This window comes from Anas acuta, chromosome 7 (genome assembly GCF_963932015.1).
Source record: "Anas acuta chromosome 7, bAnaAcu1.1, whole genome shotgun sequence".
Classification (NCBI taxonomy): domain Eukaryota; kingdom Metazoa; phylum Chordata; class Aves; order Anseriformes; family Anatidae; genus Anas; species Anas acuta.
This window is the reverse complement of record NC_088985.1, coordinates 26,883,962-26,903,314: the sequence shown is the minus strand read 5'-3', so window position 1 is coordinate 26,903,314 and position 19,353 is coordinate 26,883,962. Positions and strand designations below refer to the sequence as shown.

The window sequence follows — 19,353 nt, the reverse complement described above, 5'->3', positions numbered from 1 at the left end:
ACTAACTTAAAAGTTATCTTGACCATCATAGGTTTACAGTAAACAGATAAGGGAGTCCAGAATACAGTAACAATGCAAAATAATTTTAGGTAAGTGGCAACCATGCATGTCATCAAGGTCTTTTAAAAAAAGTCAAATTATCTAATTATCTGAGGAGCACACCCAATGAATCTTCAGCAATTGGCTCAAGAGCCCATGGAGTGCAGAAGAAATACAGAAATATCATGGGGCTGGTTAAGGGCAACTGTAAAACTTTTCCACAGAAAAGAGTTACAAACTGGTCATGCTATTTTTGATAGAACCTGGAAAATCTGGAAAATTCTGGAACAAATTGTACACAACCTTTTTGCATGTACCTGAAATATAATAGTGACAGCCATTGCCCCAATGGTTCTATCAACACTGCATCATATCAGACAAGTATGATTTCCTTGTTTTGCAGGAATATTCTTGATAGTGAACAGGTAGCATGCAAGCATGCAATATATTTAATACATATGAACCTTATTTTTTTTTTCCCCCCTTCTTCTTCATCTCCTAGGACATTTTCATCAGGGACATATGGAAACATGGTCAAGTTAATATTTTTATGACAGATGCATAGAGTTTAAAAAAACACTTCTCAGAAAGCAGTTATGACAAGTTTTCAAACAAAATAAAGTGACCACTGACCAATTCCATTTAACTCTCTTCTAAAATACCTTGAATATAGGATAGACTAAACTCTCATGGATGGCACTAAGCTCAGAAAAGCTGAAATCCAAAATGACTTCAAGAACTGGGCAAACTAAATGGAAATTAGTATAATGAAATGCAGCATAGTCCCTCTTATTGCAGATAGGGTTTGCTACAGGATGCTAACAGATGCTATATCAGCTGCTGTAGCTTTGATTCCAAGTCAAGTGCATATGTGCATGCACCCATGCTCTGAGTGAAGATAACACTAATACAGTAGCCTGCCTGAACATTGCCTCTGCAAAAACCTCTGGTTTGGAGGTAGCTGTAGGCACTACACCCTGATGGTAGTCTCTTTACTATCTAAAGTCCCTACACAACTCTGTAGCTCCCCCATCCCATATTAACCACTGATTTTGAAAGCTAATATCTGTTGTTGGTTTCTTATTTCTACATTTGAGCATTTTCATTTAATTTCATCCCATTTAATAGATGCTGAAGAAATGGACCTCTCCTAGTAATCTCACTGTTGTAAACTGTTTCTGCTTGGAAATGGTGCTTATGAGAGAAACAGAATGTTGAACAAATTATTTCAACAGTAGCTTCTACATACACTGTGGCATGCAAGGATATTTTCTAACCAGAATTTAAAAGTGGATTCCAGCAAGATACACAAACTAGATTCTACAGTGCTTCAATCAAATTGCAGTGCTCAAACTAAAGTAAAACAATTTCTGTGTTTAAAATCCAGAGAGCCATTTTGATTCACTATTCTCACTATATTTTCCAATGAAAAGGCCAAATCCTGAAGTCTTTCCACAATGTTTAATCCATCTGTGTTCAGTTCCAGCTGAAGCCAACAAAAAATTTAGCTCAAAGAACAATAGATTATAACTCTGTTAAGAAAGATTATATAATATACACCATGTGTATATGATGTGCTAAATATGACAACTCAATAGCATAAAACACAAAAAGAATATTTTTTTAATTATGCAAAATGGAGAAAATTAGCGTCCAATTGCTTTGCTAGCTTCCTTAGATTCCAATTATATTTGCTATGCTAACAAGAATCTTGTACTAAGAACATTTTTCCTTTTTAGCATGCACAATGTGACTTCACATCAAAAGCAACAGGAACTGGCAGTCAGCAGCGAATTCCTACAGGGAAATATCACACACAGTTGTTTTCTATGGTGAAACACAGGCTGGAGGGACTCAATTGTCATACCGGTTGTTACCACCTATAATTACTTTTAAAGATTCATGTCCTGTAATGATCCAAGGCACTCCTGTTATCTCTTTCCAGCAATTGATCTGAAACATCTGTCATCAACACCCACATGGCTAAGAGAGCTGTTTTGCTCAGGAATGATTTGGAGCACAGACATTGTCATTGAGTTACAGTATGTTATGCATGCAAAATCAAAAATGTCACACAGCAGCCTCCAGCTGAAGATTTAATGACATCTAAATTGAAGCCAGTAGCATTTTGTATTGCAAGGTGGCAATGTAAACATATTTGTTTGCAAGGTTGCTGCTCTGCAGGTCTGATGTGGCAAAGCAGCAATAACAGATGACAAAGTGGATCCAGTTTCTGATGCTTTCAGCCCATGCCAAATCACTCATGGTCTGACAGAGAAGGACAGATTCAGAACCATCCTCTGCTTTGCTAGTTCAGATAATCTGTTAATTACTCTTACTGCTTATTACTTCACAGAGTCCAAGTTCAGAAAACTTGATTGCATGGAGAAACCTCCCATTGACCTCAAAGTATTTGTAGGACAAGATTTTGAACTGATCCAAAAGTCATTAACCTATATGCACTGACTTCTCACTTTGCTTTAATGAACAAAGTATGGCAAGGTATGTGTAATATGTAATTAGTAAAGACAAGCTGGCTTTTCCAGATTAAGTAATAACTGAAGGCGAGATCCTAAACTGAACTCATTAAAGTTATTTGGATTTACAATACCTCAGAATCTAGCTCTGGTATAAACTTTGGCTTCAAATTCAAACTTAGATGACTTAGTTTAGGGGAAATTGGTATTTGCTTCGTTATTTGCCCATTCACCATTTCACATTAGTGCTTGGATGGAGACAAGGACAGAAAAATCTGGAGATTATTTCTGGCCAACTGAAAGGTTGGAAGAGGTTGGCTCTGCCTCACATGTGTTTCACAGTCCAGTTTCCAATCAACAGAAGTATGAATTTGATGAGTTTTGCTGTTACAGAAAATTAGAAATAGTTAATTATCTCCTGCTGAAAATCAAGATAATTGTTATTTTTAAGACTTATTTTTTGGGAAAAAGAAAAATCAATAATCTCAAATCAATAATCTCCAGAAGTGTGTTATTTTGTGTGTATGTTTGTTTGTTAGTGTGTGTATGCAAGTTGCAGTTGAAATTTTCTTTCAGAAAGCCAGAAATAATGAACTGATGAATAGAACAGATTCTACTGTTAGTAAGCAGGGGAAAAAAAAATCCCATGAAAGGTAGAAGATGTAGGTTTAAAGTGAAAATACTTTGGATTTATTAATTTATTTAGTAAAGTTTTACTTGGGGAAAAAGAATAAAGGGGAGAAAAAATGAGCAGACTTTTCCTTGACACTGTTCCTCTCTCCCCATTCCTGCTTTTAATATACCAAATAATTTTAATTAGTGTTCTACACATCTGAAGACAGGGAAATATTAGTTTTGATTGCTGGGGCTCCTCATAGGAGCCCTGAATTATAAACAGCCACACTGAAATCTGCAACTTCTTCATCCACCACCCATACTAGACCTCTGGAAGCGGAGTAATCTAGTCTATATAAAGCTTATCTGAATGAACACTGAATTACATTTTCTATCAAGTATAAAATATTGAGAAGTAGGACTTTAAGGTAAGGAGCTCCTACATAATTTCTATGCTAATAAAAGTAAGCATTTAATATACAACATCACAGTATTGGGTATTCTAAAGTAAATATATGTTTCAGAAATCTGTTTATAAATTTTTATCAAAATTCAAGGAGTCCTGCTGCAGCAGTGTTTCCTTTTTAAGCAAGTCTTCCCCAAAACCTTTCCTGGGATGCGTGATGTCCCTGTGAGTGCCCTGCTCACGATGCTGTTCCAGATCATTAACGTGATCCCTGCTGACATGCCGTATGGTGGTGAATGGCCATGAGCAATACAAAGCTGCTAATGATGCCCTCAGCCTAAAACATGTATTTTAATGAATGTAGTAGGAACTTTCAGTTTTCAGCATGCAGACATCACTGGCAAACAAACACTCAAGGTTGTGTTTTGCTGCTGTACCCAAGAGAGATACATACACATTCACACATACATATTCAATGACTAACCCGTGTTGAAGTGGGAATAGGTATTATTTTATTCTACAGACTCAGAGCGGCTGCAGAAAGCCACCTGAAGAGGTCAAGATAGGTTAGGAGAGAGGCTACAAACAGGCCTGACAACATCTAGGGGGAAGAGGGAGAACTGTTTTTGCAGAGTTCTCTTTTGATAATTTAATATTTAATATTATTGTGAGGAAGCCTGAAGTGCAAGGGCAGACTTTCATAAATATTTTTAGGCCATTGAGTCACCTGGATTCCCTGCAGCTAGGTCAAATGGTGTGAAAACCCTACAGCAGCACAAACTTCCAGCAACTTAAAGAAGAAAAATTCTTTCTTCTCTCCATTCCCCCAGGACTGGGGATCCAGCATCCTCCCACTCTCCCCACCACACATATCTGTCCTGCCTCATGACCCATCTCTGGCTGACCCTCTTCAGGAATTTTTAACCTTAGACAAAACCTCAAGTGCATTCAGGAGACATACCAAGAAGAACAAGCTTGTCTGAACATCCCAAGCACAGTAGAAGCTTTGGAAAGCTACCGTAACTTGCCTGGAGAAGAAAGGGAGAGTGAACAAGTGGGAAAATACATCTTCCCCTGACCCTACCTCAGAAACTCTTAACAATGACACCTTTCATGCTTTTTCTTCAGGGAGCCGCTCTATAGAGGAGTCAGGGGGAGATGGCCAACAATAATTTCTTTCTCTCAAGTTATATCCTTGAAACCATAACCTCTAGTAGTTAAGGCTTTTGACTTGCGCATTGCGAAAACAGCATTTCTTTAATGAACAGCACATTCTCACAATTGACACTTCACAAAAGAAATAATGCCACCAGTATCTACCCAAATCTGCTTCTTCTTACCACAAAGTAAGATTTGAATTCACAGTAAGGAACCTTATTCATACAGCCTGTTGTTCAATCTTAACAAATACCTAAAAATGTTTGCAAAGTCAGCCTTACCCCTGCACCTACATGCACTTGAGCTTCTGAGGTTTTTTTTGTTTTTTTTTTTTAACTATTCTTATTCTTTTTTAGGGCTGGGAAGGAAGCTTAGAAGCCATGTAAGTAACTTCACCAAAACACACAAGGTGAAGGCAGTACTCAAACTAACCAACACAAAACAACTGTAGAACCCAGGAACACTTACCTGCCAGCTTCTGAACTTAAGTCACTGCCAAAATCTTCACAGGGAAGTAGTACCACCAGGGTTTTACTGTACTGAGAAGGCACCACTAACGTAACTAGCTCACGGAGTCTCTAAAACCAATTCATAAAGACAGCAGAAAACATGAAGAAAAAGCAGCCTACTGGGGAACGCTGAGTCCATTTCACCAGGACAGTAGAAAAACACCCTAGGTAACCTGAGCCTCAAACTCCTCTGGGGAGGCAATTCCTCCCATAAGTCCTCATGCTTCCTATTTAGCAAAGCTCAAATGATCCCCACCTAACAGATTTCACTTCACATGTGTGGAGCCAAGAGACCTCAAGGAATAGGTTCCTCTGTCCCTGGAAAGGTATTGGAGCAGCTTGTTGAGGACCAGGACTGGAAACCAGGACTGTCCTCAAGTTCCCCAATCCAAATCAAATGTATAACCCATGAACACTTACCTGCCAGCTTCTGAATTTGAGTCACTGCCAAACAACTTCATGGGGAAATAGCACCACCAGGGTTTTCCTGTTTTTCCTGAGTAGTCACCACCAATATTACTAGCTCATGGAGTCTCCAAAACTATTTCACAGAGATGGTACAAAACATGAAGAAAAAACAGCCTATTTGGGAATACTGAGTCTGTTTCACCAGGACAGTAGAAAAGCACCCTAAGTAACCTGAACCTCACACTCCTCTGGAGTGGCAATTCTTCCCATAACACCTCATGCTTCCTATGTAGCAAAGGTCAAATGATCCTCACCTGGCAGATTTCACTTCACATGTGTGGAGCCATGAGACCTTGTGGAATAGGCTCATCAACCTGGTTTCAATGTTTAAGGTTCAATTGCTCCTTATCGCTAATAGAAATAACCTGACAAGGGGCTTAGTGGTTAGAGTTGACCTAATGAATTAAATACAAAAGGCACGTAAGGGTTATATTTCTGCTAGTCATTCTGCGAGGAAAATTAGTACAGAAACTGTTAAAATAAGATTAATAAACATAAATAAAAGAAATAAATAGCAAAAAAAAAAAAAAAGAAAATGACCTAAATGGCAAAATTGATTTTCATCTGTCTAGTCACGACAGATAAAGAATATAGCAATCAGAAAGACTTTTCTTGATGTTAACATTGTTTAAATTTGCTTTTCTGAGATCTCTTCTTTATGCAGGACTTTTCAAAATCTAGCGCCATGACCTCTGACTGCAGTATTTACTTTGTCTGCTTATAAACTGTCAGGTATAAATGCCAGGATCCGAATCCTCACTCCCTATTCAGGTCAAGGACCGGGCTGAAAGTTTTGGCTTTAATTTGGTTACATGACTACATTGCTGTTGTCGTGGTTTCCTCTGGCTGGCAGCTAAGCACCACACAGCTGTTCGCTCGCCCTCACCCCTCCCTCTCTGGGATGTGGGAGAGAAATAGCAAAACGAAGCCTGTGGGTCGAGACAGAGACAGTTTAATAAGTGATGCAAAACGCAATTGCTCACCACCCACTGACCGATGTCCAGCCTAATCCCGAGCAGCCGGCCCCCCACGCCGGCTAGCCACCCCTATATATTGCTCAGTATGACCCCATACTGTACGGAATGCTCCTTTGGCCACTTTGGGTTACATGTTCTGGGTCTGTCCCCTCCTGGCTCCTGCTGCACCCCTAGCCTGCCCACTGGCAGGACAGAGTGAGAAGCTGAAACGTCCTTGGCTTAGTGTAAACACTGCTCTGCAACAATTAAAACATCAGTGTGTTCATCCTAATCCACAACATAGCACCCTACCAGCTCCTAGGAGGAAAATTAACTCTATCCTAGCTGAAACCAGGACAGCTTTTTTCTGGCAAGTCGCGGGGAGAAGATTGGCTGGCTTGGGGGAGCTTCTGTACACGTGGCTTTTAGGCTGCAGCCAAAGTGTTCCTCTAGGTCTGGAAGTCTGAAGATGGTTGAGTGCTTAGAAAGCTGCCTGGCAGAGAATGACCGTGGAGCATTGGTTGATAGTTAGCTGAATATGAGCCAGCAGTGTGCTGAGGTGGCCAAAAAGGCCAACAGCATCCTGGCTTGCATAAGAAGCAGTGTGGCCAGCAGGACTAGGGAAGTGATTGTCCCCCTGTAGTCAGCTCTGGTGAGGCCGCACCTCGAATACTGTGTTCAGTTTTGGGCCCCTCGCTACAAGAAGGACATCGAGGTGCTTGAGCGGGTCCAGAGAAGGGCGATGAAGCTGGTGAGGGGTCTGGAGAAAAAATCTTATGAGGAGCGGCTGAGGGAGCTGGGATTGTTCAGCCTGGAAAAGAGAAGGCTCAGGGGCAGCCTTATTGCACTCTACAGGCACCTTAAAGGAGGCTGTAGTGTAATAAATGGCTCAATCTTCAAAATAGGACTATAATCAAAGTTTATGATTTATTAAAAGAATAGAGATAAGCAAACAGCACTGGGTGCGCTGGGAGTCTCTGCTCCACCAAGACACACACCAGTTACATCAAGCAGCTGATTTTTATGCTCCTAGGCTAATACATATGCATTACTACTTCTAAAAAATCCAGGGTTATTATAATTAGTTTCCGGAATCCAAACCCTCCTACTGGAGCATGCGTCCCTGGTGGTCTCTCTGGGGGTCTCTCGTGCTGAAGGCTCATAGTCTTCCTCCCAGGCTTTGTCCTTGTCCTTCGTCCATCTTGGCTGGATATCAGAGACTTGCCTGGTGTCCAATGCAATAGTCACAATAGTTAGCAGTTATTCTGAGACCCCTTTGTTCTCTTATCCCCAGATATCAGAGACTCAGGGCTTACCTTTCAAGCCCTCTATTGACAGGAATTGCTGGAACATTTCTTACAATACTCTTAGATCAGGATTCTGATTCTAACAATAGTTCCTACTTCAGAGAACTTTTCCAGAGAAGAGAGAAGCAAACCAGGCCTGACTGCTTTGAATGAGACGGAGATAGCAAACAAATGTAAATGAAGAAAATCAATCTGTGGGAATGTTTTCAAAGAAGTGTCAGAGTCCCAAAGCTTTACATTGGTTCAATCCCTGAAAGTTAATTAGCGTAAACTCAGGTTGCATCACTGAATTTGAAGTAGTAGGATAGACTTGCACCATTGCAGAGCCTCAGTCACGGATTAAATTGGCAATGCCTCTAAATCTATACAGGAAAGAGAGAAAAGCACACCTTTCTACTTTGTCAGCTACTGGCAGACCTAGAGAGAAAAAGAAAAAAAAAAAGTTGTTAATTAAAAAGTAATGCTGTTTTAAGGAATTTCACCAAATATGTATTATTTGGTAGAAACCAGACAACAAATGAAAAGGAAAAAGAAACAGTAGAAAGTACATGAATGGACTTAATTTACATGGCAATGGACAACAAAGACAATCTGCAATGATGTATAAGTGCCTTACACCATCCACCCTTGAGACAGAAAAATGGGATTCCCATATGATGTAAGGGGAGTGCAATCTTTCTCAAAATACAAGAGTGGGGTATGCTACTGAGTACTGAAAATGTTAAGACTAGGCAGCACCAAACTCAACAGAGAAGGCAGGCTGAGCCTCTGGTTGTTCATGTAACAGAAAAGAAAATGAGACTTTAGCCCTAAGCAATGATTTTTAGTGACAGGCAGGGAACTAGTTCTTTTGAAGCCAGGGACCATTTCAGCATCTTCAAAGCTAAAGAAATGGTTGATGGGTCTGCAGAATCACATCCCTGGCTCAAAAATCTGGGGACCAAGACTGAGGACACATTTCACAGTAGCGAGTGTTTTTGTTGTTGTTGTTGTTGGTGGTTGGTTGGTTGGTTTTTGATTGCTTTAGTTTTAAACACAGATAGACCACAGATCAATAGCCAGCAGTTAAAGACTTAAGGAAGGAACACATAGATCAAATGAACCTAGTTATGGATATATACACAGAGAGCTAGTCTCCAAAAACCTGAGGGTCAGATTTCCTCATTATGAAGGAGGCTAGATATTCAAAACAACAGTGACTATTAAAGCAAACAGCTACACAGCAGACTTTCTAGGCTGATAAGCAAAAGGGAAAGAAAAAGAACAACTGCAAATTTACTGTCCCTTTCACTCCATGGAGGAAAAAAAAAAAAAAAAAAAAGCCACAACTTTATCTGATCTGGAGGGTTTATAGCATTGGTACCTGGAAAACACTCTAGTCCTCTGTACACATCTCAGCTAAAAGGCTTCCTTTCCTCACTTTCAGCCTTTCCACCCCACTTCTAGCAAGGGCCCATCCCAGAAGTAACACCACCCATTCCCTTCAGTGCCATTGTTAGTATTGCTGGGCAGACAGAAAGGATGGCAGGAAGGCCAGAGGCAGCAGCTATGACGCACCAGGAGCAAACTTCAGAACAGTCTCCATGGGATCTGCCCAGAGTAACATTGAATCATCAGCAGAAATGGGGAGCAAATCAATGTATAAATTGCCTTTCTCCTCCATTTTTCCCGTGTCTGTGGTAAATGTGAGGGAACAATCCTTCCTCCACAGCAGTGATCATAAACGATTTATTGCAACAAGGGGAACCAGGCTTTGTATTCCCCACTGCCACATTCTTCTGCAGCCTGCAGGAACAAATAAAAGCAAGTATTAAAATGATCACAAAGCTGCTATTCCTTCAAAGCAAAACAAGCCCAGAAAAACAGATGCATCTTGTGGTATCTGAGCTGTTGTGCCCTATAGCCAGAACTTTCAGTTTAAGTCATCTGTATGAACATAATACAGATAACTCTTTTCTTTCACTGATGTTAAGAGATATGAAACTACTTGAGACGACAGAACTTCAGAGGAATCATATTGCTTATGGGCAGCGTTGAGTGCTTTTAAAACAAGAGATTAGGGGACTTCTTATCAACCGCTGAAAGCAATTCAGGAAACAAAGACAGTTAAAGGAGTTTATTCTTCAAGCAGGCAAAAGAAAATGAAAAGCAGTTTCCAGACAAGATGAGCACGTAGATGGATCCTGTCCTCCCACCCTGAGCTATGCAGGAGAAGAGGGGGGGGGGGGGGGGAGGGAGGAGAAGAAAGAAAAAGAAAATAAAAACCATGAAGCACATATATACTCTCTCTCTCTTCAGCAGGAATGATATCAACATTTGGTATTTATATTTTTTTCTGTTTTTCATGGCAACACAATGTTCTTCATGTTGCAGACTCACAGAAAAATATACTTGCAGTTGTATACTTTGAACAAACACAAAGACTTTGATTTTTCCTGTCTCCTTCAAACAACTCTTACTGTGATACTAACTTAGTTCATCAGGCACAAGAGAAATCCAAAGTTTTCTGACTGTGTCTGTGTTAACCAAAACTGTCATACAAGAGAAGCTGTTTTCCAGTTGTAAAATTGTCATAACCAGCTTAATAAGAAAATTTTGCTTCCAGAAACATGTGATGTTGGTAGGGATCAGTGCTTGTCTTTTCCAATAAATGTTTTGCTTTTTAAATAAAATACAGTGGGAAACTTCTGGTGAGACAGTGTGCTAATAGTCCTTTTAGGATTGTTTTGCTTTTTGATGCTATATTCCTAATATGCCAAAGAAAGATGCATCCAGAGTCTGATCTCCATATGAACATTCAAATCTCTTTAAAAATCCAATACTCCTGAGATTTCTCAACTAGAGAAAATAATAGGGCAAGAAAAAAAAATATACCCTGATAGGACAAAGACAGATTGCCATGTCTACCTGCCATTTAGGGTCAAGCCATGTTGTCAATGTCCTTAGGGGTCAATGGCTGTCATTTATTTGTATTAGAGGCTTATTTAGAGATTCTCTTGGCTTAGTCTCTGAACCACCAGCAGCCTGTCAAGTTGTAAGAAATTCATGGGATGATTGCATGATTAATACATCAGGCTGTCACAGGAGCCATGTGTCCATGCATAGTGGGCCTACAGGCACAGAGAGAAGAAATGGAAGGAAGAATTAAATGTTGAAGAATTAAGTTGTATGAAAATGAAAATTTCTAGGGACATCTATCACAAGATGCTCTGTGTATGATGACTATTTTTTCCTCGGGAAACAGGTGGTCACTAGATTAATACTAAAAATTATAACAAATAAGATAATGAGGTTTGAGAAACAGCGGATGCATCTATTCACTGAATTTTTGATAGTGCACGTGTGAGACCAGGAGCTGTGAAGAGCCTATAGACTAGTTGGAGAAAACAGGCAGTAGATTTGCAATGAGAAGCAGACTTGTTTCTATTTGCTCTGCTGATTTCTTGCCAGAAGCAATCAGCCTTTCAGTTTGACTACCCTTCAGTTTTGTTCCCTCTTCCCATGTCCATCATCCCACCCACAAGCACCCATCCATGTCTCTCTCACCCCCTCTTGGTCAGCTTTACCATAACTTGCTTTGCAGCAGTCACAAACCAGACGTGCTCCACTGTCTCAGACAAATCAAGAGAACATGCCTTGCCCCAGGTCATTCAACAGAGCTCAAACCAGCAGGGACAGGAATAGACCTGAGGTTCATCACTACATTCCCCAGGTCTCAGTGTGCAACAGCTCCCAGGGCAGGAAAGGTCAGTCCGTGGCTACAAGCACCATCCAGCAGGATCCCACTTACCCTTTCAGCAATATCTCTGGCACTACAAGAACTCTTATGATACTTTTCTTAGTTTTCTCAAACAGTAGACAACTTTTCAACAGAAGAAACTGCTGTTCCGTTCTGGTAATCAAGTCAGGTTTATAAACAATATGGAAAGGAAGCCTTGTTGGAGTTTTCATATGACAGGCCTAAAACTGAGTGAAAGACAGATTGCTTTTGTGCTGTTTACCTCATATTAGGGTCTCACTGGAATTAGGGAAGAACCTTCATATTGCTGGTAAGCAGATGGGATTCACGTCATATAGCACCAATGCTTGATAAGTAGACATTTGTCTGAACTTTTCCTCCAAGATACACTTAGTTGATAAGCCAATGAGTCTCCTAAAGCAAAGCTCTTTGAAATAAATAAATATTTCAAAGCAGTCAGATGAGGCTGCACAAGAGTGCAAAGAAGCCATTATTTCATTTCATTGACAACTAGCGAGTCTGGGGAGACTAGTTCAGATGGAGATAACTATACTGGGAACATAGGCAATTAAGAGAGATGACTCACCTGAGACTTCCCTCCTCTCCTTCCTCCTCCTCCTCCCTCCCCTCCCCCCCCAATAAAAGCAGGCCCTGGGATCTCATTTTGGAATTTTGATTTTCAAAAGTAATTTTCAGCTGCCTGAACTTAAAACACAAACCAAAGAACCAACCTCTCCCCTCAAAACCAGCTCTTGATGGTCCAAGAACTTAATGCTGTGACTTCTTCCTGTGGATCAGTCATGGCAAGTGAGTGGGGAGAATTCTATGTTTTTATGTTGTGAACCCCAAACATTTATGGGTGAATATGTAAATAAATAAATATGGATTTCATTGCTCCAATTTTCCTTCTCAGAGTCTACCAATACTTGATCATATTTCTCACACATAATCATGTCTTGTTTGCATCTTGTACAGTGCAAGTGAAATTCTAGTCTGTTTAGAATTAAACTAAGTGTGGCTTCAAGTTCTACAAATCAAAGCTGTGGAAATTTGTATCCATTGTCCCATTTAATGGGTTAATGTCTGTGCAGGGTTTTGAACATTTCAGACATTATTTAAATTGCGTGTATTATTATGATTCATCTGATTTCATGACAAGCTGTACATTTCACAGTTTTCAGTTTTGATGCATCTCCAAGGTCTTATCTGAACTTAAACGTTTCCAAAGAATGCAATACTAAAAGATCTCTCAGCATGGTTGAAATTTATCCTAGAAAAGAAAAGAAGAACTGAAAGCCAACTCAGCTCAGATGTTCTGTTATGGAAACAAAGAATAACACCTCTCTGAGCTGTACTGCTGAAAAGATTTTCTTACCATTATATATGCAGAATTTCTTGCCATTACATTCACAATATGCAATTTTATTGCATATATCACTGCAAGAAATCTATTACATTTACTAGCGTAGATGTAAGCAAATTTTTCAAGTATATTTCTTTCCAATATGTCAGAGCATTGAAAAGAGAAACTTCCAGATGTTGCAACAAGCCAGCAGTTGTAATGTCAGGTTACAGAACGGTGGCTGGACTGACCTTGCAGGTCATCTTTTGATCAGATAGGTACCCAAGGTGTCTCACCATCACTCTTACCCACACCTCCTCCTCAGAGCTGGTCACTGGATCACAGGTCAGGCTGACCAGTTGTGTTTCTTCTTCCCAGAGAAACAAAGAAACTGGACTATAAACACACTAGGTAGTAAAAGGTGAGAGTTCATTATGCAAGTTCCAGTCTGATGTGAATAAGGTGTGACTGGTCAACATGCTGGCAAAAAAATAGCATTCATATCCATAATGAAATAAAAATAAAAAGTAAAAAAGTGAGCCAGCAAATACTGAAATGCTGGGGTTTACAGAATTCATCTTGCTGCACAATTCTTGCAGTGTCTCATTGCAGCTCTCTCTCCTACATAGGGAAGAGATGTTTTGATACAGATAACCAAATCTCTTTTTGTTGAACATTCTCTATGCCTTGGAATACCTGCATTAACACTTTATAATGAGATATCCAAACTACAAACACACACACAAAACAAAAAATCCAAATTAATTTTATAGCCATTTTAAAGAAACTTTTTATTTTCTGCTGGTATCTGGGGGGGAAAGTTAAAATAAATAAATAAAATAATAATGATAAAAAAAAAAATCCTTGGTAATCTGGCAGTATATTTCAGCCTTTGATCTCCATAAAAGAGAGATGATCAGAAAAGCGTATCATGTATGTCAAAGTCTGACACTGATCTTCTTTGCCTTGACTACTTCATTTACAACATTATGTTTATGTGGCAACCTTGATGGATCAGCATTAAATAAGATAAGCTAGGAGAGCCTTGTTGAATGTCATGACAGTAAGTTTTCAAGAAGTTCTCACTCAGAATATAAAGAAAATAAAGAAAACAACATACTGAAACTCATCACAAAAAAATATGTTCTGGAGTTATTTACTTTTGAGTTAAGGCTAAGGATACAGCAAAATATATGGAAAGATTTAATTATCCTTCCAGTCTTGGAATGTAGTTTGTTAAATATTCATCATTGGCTATACATTCATATTGCATCTCTTCACTGAGGTAATGAAAGCTATTTCTAAAGAAGTTACAGAGCTTATACATGTTCCTAGCCCCAGGCCAGATCTCTCTGATTTTGAGGAGACAGGAATATTCAGTTCAAAGCTTTGAGAATCCCATCTAAATCCACCCTGTCCCAAGACCAGAACATCACTAGCAAGGCATAAAGTCCAGTTTTTCCATTTCATTCTTCCTTGCCCACTCAAAGAAATAACAATGTGAAGCAGAAAGGCCAAGACCTCCATGAACTCCAAGAGCTCTACACTTTTAAAATCTGGAAACTGAACAAAATGCATTTTCTTAGAAGTGAAATGAGGTTGTGGTTTTGTTTAGGAAAAAAAAAAGGAAAAATTAATTTTGGTCCTGTCCCAAGACTATATAATGGACTGAGGACTGTGAGAAATAAATACCACTTCCTTCCAGTTCCACACTTTTTCTCTGTCTTGCATTATTATTGTTTTAAACAAATTAAGAGCCACATGGTAGTTTTTCATTAAAAAAGGAAAAAAAGAAAAACTTTTCCATTTCCTTCCTTCAAATCACTTTCAGAGTAAGACAATAAGGTATAAAAGAAGCAGAAGGCTGAAAGAAATAACAGATCCAGTCACATTATTCACTGAGATATTGATAGATCAGTATCTGGCAATACACAAAACACTAACTGAAGCAGAAATTTTGCTATTGCTGTGGGGGAGCTAAATAGCAAAATATATGTAAATAGTAGCAGGACTGATATACTACTAAAATGGAAGGGGAAAGAAAACTAAAGTTCTACCATTACCACAAATGAAATGGTCTAGTTTGAAAAGAAGATAAGGGATGGAGATTATCATGGCTGGAAGTAAGCATGAATTTTGTATTACACCAATCTATCATATAAACATACCTTTTTCAGCAGAGACCTCCAGTTCTGCAGGCAAGGATGTTAGCTTGATAGAATAGAAACATCTTCTGAATCACCTAAATTTTCTTTTCAGTCCCTCCATTACAAGGAATAGACTCTTTCTGACTCAACTTAAACATGTGAGATGGGGTGAGAACTCAGCATGAGCAATTAGAGCTACAGGAATCAAAACTTTTATGGTCCACATCTTTGCTAGAGCAAAGATAAGATTTAAAGGCTCAGAGGGTAACTCAGTCTTTTTGTTGAGGAATAAAAGAATTTTCTTGCCTGACATAATTCTTCACAGAAGGCCAATCTAAATGCACCGTTTTATTACCATACCATTTATGGTTCCAAAAGAATCAGAAAGATTACCCACCTGGAAATGATTGATATCTCCTAGTTTCAGAACACGAAGTGATAAAAGTTAGGAAAATAAAAAATAAATATAATACAACAAAACAAGAAACTCTGAGAAGAATCTCATGATTTTGCCACCAGCCGCTGTATTTATTTACCCCCTACTATCGTTTTTGCAATGCACAGGCCTCTAATGTAGGCACAGGAGACACAAATTGCAGATTACTCTTTGACTCCTGTAGACTTCAATCAATAGAATCACATGTGATATGAGAATTAGATCTCTGAGGTTTTCATGGATGTGAATGAGAGTGCAAATTTCAGTTCTATTGACAACTTTCTAATCCTGTTGCACAATTATATCACCTCGGACGAAACAATATTAATATTGACATTTGGCCATAACTGCATCACTGGGAGAAGGAACAGGACACAAGGTAAAATAGAACAAATCTAATAATCAAACCAATAATGCTGTAGCATTGGGTTTCATTATTATAAGCTCTGCACGTTATGCTTTACTTTTCATGCTACTGAAATATTTTAGAGCATTTCTCTTGCAACAGTGAAGTGTAAAGAAATTTCAAATAGCACAAAAGGATACAAACCTAATCAAACAGTTTATGCTGTAAAGCCACCCAGTCATTCTCTTAGGGTAACAATGAGCATCAGTCAAAGTTATATTATTCGTTTATGAGTTGCCGTATCTAGTTCTTGAAGGCATATTGTTTCTCTGTTCCAAAGAGCTACTTTCATATGGAAAGAACTGCTTGCAGCATCAACTGGAGTAGGTTCACCTAAGGACAGACTTTGCCTATGGCTCTCAGTGGTCTATGCAGGAGTCTCAACTTCACCGGAGTACAAATGCAACAAAAGATGCTCAGCTGTTTTATAGGGATCACTCCCAAAGCACTCTAACAAAGGGAGAAAAAAAAAAAAAAAAGGTTGAAGTAGCCCACCTTGATAGCAGAGGTGCATGATCTTACAGAAGTGCCAAGTATCTTGTGCTGTTACTTAAATCATTATCATAAACAGATATAACTTATATAGAGATCCACTCTCTGGGATGAGCAGTCATAAGAAACACTTAAAGAAAAGGCTAAATGTTAGAATCAGTATTTATCTTTCTCTGGCTGCTACTGACACCTCTGAAAGGCCTGGATTGATCTTTTCACTTCTTCCTTATCACTTACAATCAGTTGCACCTGAGTGCCTAGGTCAGAAGCTCTCGTTACCTGGCCTGAAATACACAGGTAGTAATACTGGGACAAAAACCAGGAACTTTGCATGATGAGAGTACTTGAGAGCAATGCATCTGTAACTTCCATTGTTCAGCTTTGGCCCTGTCAAAAGGGTCTAGCAACATGAAAGGTGAAACTATATGATGACCAAGGAGATCCTGCCAAATCATTAGGCAGTGCTCCATAGACCTCTTAAAAAAAAAAAAAAAAAAAAAAGACACCACTTAATTGTCCACATTAAAAATGAATTAACACATCACAGGAACACATCCTCTAGAGCCCTGACATTCATGTGCATTTTAATAGCTAATTAAAACACTTTCACCTCTTACAATTGCCAGTAAATCCCAGGCAAGACCTTCTTCTTCAGTTTCAAGCCAAGAGTGAAAAAGAAGGAAATGAAAATGCGCAGTTATTGCAGTGGTGGGAGAGAGGCAGAAGTAGATTTTCAGGTTGCCTTTTACTAAGATACTTTTTACCGTTCAGAAGAGATATTTCTCTCTTCCTGTGCAGCACTTTTGGGTTGTACACTCAGTCACATTGACTCTATTTATTTATTTTTTCAGAAGTATAAAGGCAGCCATTGAGATTTGCTCAGTTTTCACAGCTCCCATATCCTTCAACTGCACTGTTACCAGACAGAGCATTCAGAACAAGATTAAGAAAGTGAATAAAAAAATGAAAAACAAAATCAAACACAAACAAAACACTATTTCTACCTCCTCTCACAACACTGTCTCACATATTTTGTGAAGTCATTGGGTGATGATGACAGTTCCTCATGTTCCAAGAAAACTTGAAGATCTAGACCATCTGCAACAGCTTCATGAAAATCTATCTAGAAACTCCTCTGGAAACATTTTAAGCATATATTTTAAATTCCCATAGAGGGGAGCAAAGAATGTATACAAAGTTTACAATGAGAGTTTATTTTTATTTTTGTTACCAAAAGTAAGTAGTTAGGGTAAAAACTATTTCCCCCATGAAGAACAGATATAACACCAACAGAGCAATTCCTATCATTTGGCAGAACTATTGAAGTTGTGTTGCCTGTGGATTCACATCTTGAAAGAGATTTCATATACTCTTTATCACTGTTTGTCCTATCTAAACAGGTAAAAATTCAATATCTTTAAGATAACCCTTCTATTTTCATTTCATCAAAGCTGGCCCATGAGTTCAAAGGTAAGCAGGAAAACATATATTCAGTGATATCAGGTGTAATTTCCTTAGCTGGAAAGGAGCTAAGGAAATTATCCTTTATACCCATTAGCTGTATGTAGGGGACCTGTGTGCTCTGGAGGTTTCACATGTGAATCTTTGCCAGAAGCACCTGCACACATCAGGCTTGTAACAGCTGCACTGAAAAGATTTATTTTACTTTTAACCTAGTGGAGCAACACATTAACATTTGCAACAAAGAAGGGCAGATTCGCCAAGATCCAGGCTTGTATATACTCATGCAAAGTGGGCATAGGACACAACACATAGTGATGGAAAAGCACATGGAGAGCACTGGTCCATGGCTGGCAAAAGGCATTATTGTGCTGATGCAGTTTAGATTTATATCATCCTCAGACACAAACAAACTTCAGGCAGTAAAGATGGGGCCTGAAATTTTCATCAAAATAATTAGTCTTGCTTGTCTCTCCCTTAGATTTAACTAAGCATGTTTTTCAAGAACAATTAAACAACTAAATAAATAATAATAATTAAAAAAAAAAAAAAAGAATATGCTCATACTTACATTGTGGGGAACCCTGACCCCATAAAACAGCACTGTGGTGTTGTAAGAAAGAAGGATATGAGGAAGAAAAGATGGAGAAATTCATGACTTGGGGCAGGAGTTTGGAAAAACATCCTAAAAACCTGTTGCATATACTATATTACTGTCTGGAGCTAGTATTCACTGAGGTCACAAGATAATTGATACAGCTAACAAGAAACACAATTTGGGAAAGGTGAAGAGAGGAAAGGAGAAAAGAGAGAAAAGAGAGAAAAGAGAAGAGAGGAAAGAGGATGTAAAAGAGAGGAAAGAGAACAGAAAATTCTCCTCCTGGTATATGCTGCATCTCCACAAGGGGTCTCTGCAGATGCAGCTACGGCAACCAGGCGCTGCGTGAGCATGCAGCACGGGTGGGTGATGCAATGGGTGGCTTTCCGGCTACACCAGGGTTGATGGAAGCAAATTAAGTAATAGACCAAAAGCGCAAGGACACATTACATCCTCCTGTACGCCATCTGGGAGAGTGCCAGGTAGGACCTGTTACATGCTCCTCATTTCCCAGTGCCACTGCAGTACAGATGTAAACCTTTCGTGTGGGTGAGGTGGCTTCAGCAGTAGCACAGCTTAGGCTCTGCGCTGCTCTGAAAACTGTTTCCTCAACACTAGGCAGGTTTACCAAGCTACATGATGTGCTGAAACCAGAACATAAATACACACCTTTAGCCCCCAAATGTCAGCAAGAACTGCAGTTGTGGGTGTTCTCACTCACAAATGAATACATACAGCTCTGGCACAGAGTTGTTTCTGCCCTTCTCATTGCAGTCATTTCCAGCACATAGAGTGAA

General features: G+C 39.2%; 2 long non-coding RNA genes across 3 annotated transcripts in view; both read right to left on the bottom strand.

The window, feature by feature from the left end:
- The window catches only part of LOC137859669 (uncharacterized), a 36,123-nt gene extending 30,269 nt beyond the window's left edge, over nt 1–5,854 (bottom strand). The window contains exon 1 of the long non-coding RNA XR_011098454.1: nt 5,625–5,854. This is a non-coding gene — a long non-coding RNA (uncharacterized lncRNA). The remainder of the gene's footprint in view (nt 1–5,624) is intronic.
- A 1,850-nt stretch (nt 5,855–7,704) lies between these two features.
- On the bottom strand, nt 7,705–16,669 carry LOC137859710 (uncharacterized). 2 transcript variants are annotated; one of them, XR_011098491.1, is made up of 3 exons: nt 16,501–16,669; nt 9,493–9,720; nt 7,705–8,352 (listed from the first exon to the last, which is right to left on the bottom strand). It is a non-coding gene; the product is annotated as an uncharacterized lncRNA (long non-coding RNA). The 2 variants fall into 2 exon arrangements; XR_011098490.1 differs by lacking the exon at nt 16,501–16,669 and adding an exon at nt 16,150–16,423.
- Nucleotides 16,670–19,353: the final 2,684 nt, after the last annotated feature.